We start from the raw sequence: 1,520 nt of genomic DNA on the forward strand, positions 1-1,520 counted from the left end.
AAAATTCAAATGAACACACTACATTATTGTTTAGAAGCTCCATCAACAAAACTTATATCATAGATTCTAAGCCAAACCATGCTGGATTTATGAGGCTTATTAAATATTCCTCTTTCCCTTATCTCAAACGATCAAAGACACTCAGGCATCTCCACACCCTTCACTTTGTAAATGAGCCAATAAAGAGGCCATACAGTTTGAGCTTTCTTATTTTTAAACATTTCCTTTTTCTAGAAACATCAACTGATTAAGATAATAAGTGACTTATACCCATTAGCAGGAGAATGGGAACATTAGATCAAAGCATAAATCTCAGTGAATTACAGTCTCAGTCTATATTATACCTTATATGGATACAAGCTCGATGGTGTTCTTCTAACTGTATGAAAGTGTACTTTGTTTGGTTTTAGTAATATCATCTATGAAAATATCAATTAGCTATATTTTTTACTTTTAGAAGCCTTGTATTTTATTTTTTTATCATGTACAGAAGTTAAAAACATAAATTTTCATTTAGCTTACAATTATGTAAACAATGACATAAATCCTCATCAATTGCAAGTTATGACAGTTTATATGATGTGTTTTCTGCAAAGCAGGTTGCTATATTAGGTAATAAATGTAAAATTGAATAAATTACTGATCTTTTAAAAATGACATCTTAAACGAAATGAAAATCTACTCAAAACTCAAACCCTTGAAAACTTAACCTATCTTATGTATGCTGTTGTTAGGTGCTGTTGAATCCACTACTATTCTTAGTGACTCTGTGAACAACAAATCACTACATTGCCCTATCTTGCATTGTTTTCACAATTCTACCTTTCCCAGGATGATGTTTTTCTCAAAGAACTACAAAGATGTCTACATAGCTCATGTACAGATGGATATAATGTAAAAGTTTTGATTATAATTGAATAAAGTGAAGAACAAAGGTATATACCCTCCTCTTTCAAGATATTCTGAACAGATTAAAACTACTAACTTTTCCATTAGTAGAAAATGTGTAACCATCTATCTACACAGTTCAAGGACACTTAAGAAAGGAAATTACATTACTATTCTCATATTAATTTCTTATTTAAAGAGGCAAAGTGTGGGAAAGATGTACCCATACACACAAAGACATGCACAACATAAACATTAAGGTTGATATTAATAAAATATTAACACTTAATTATCCTACAGATCCTGCTTTTATAAAATGTGTGCATGTATTTTCTTATTTGATCTTTTCATCAGATTAGTGAAGGGGACTCTATTATTCTTGATTTTAAACTCTAGAAAACTGTGATTCACAAATAATAAGATGCTTTCAAAATGTGGAGAGATCTTTTGTAGTTTAATTAACACTTCAAGCCATTTTTTTCCTGAAAAAAAGCACTCAACATTTAAAACGAAACATTTCTATGGTTTAACAGCTGAAATAAAGTTAAAAATAAACTTTTAGAACATATATTCATTTGCAGCTATGATTTACTTACAACCCTAACATCTCTTTGTATGCCTAATGACATTGG

This window comes from Elephantulus edwardii, unplaced genomic scaffold (genome assembly GCF_000299155.1).
Source record: "Elephantulus edwardii isolate Elephantulus edwardi_28Jun2011 unplaced genomic scaffold, EleEdw1.0 scaffold00078, whole genome shotgun sequence".
NCBI lineage: Eukaryota > Metazoa > Chordata > Mammalia > Macroscelidea > Macroscelididae > Elephantulus > Elephantulus edwardii.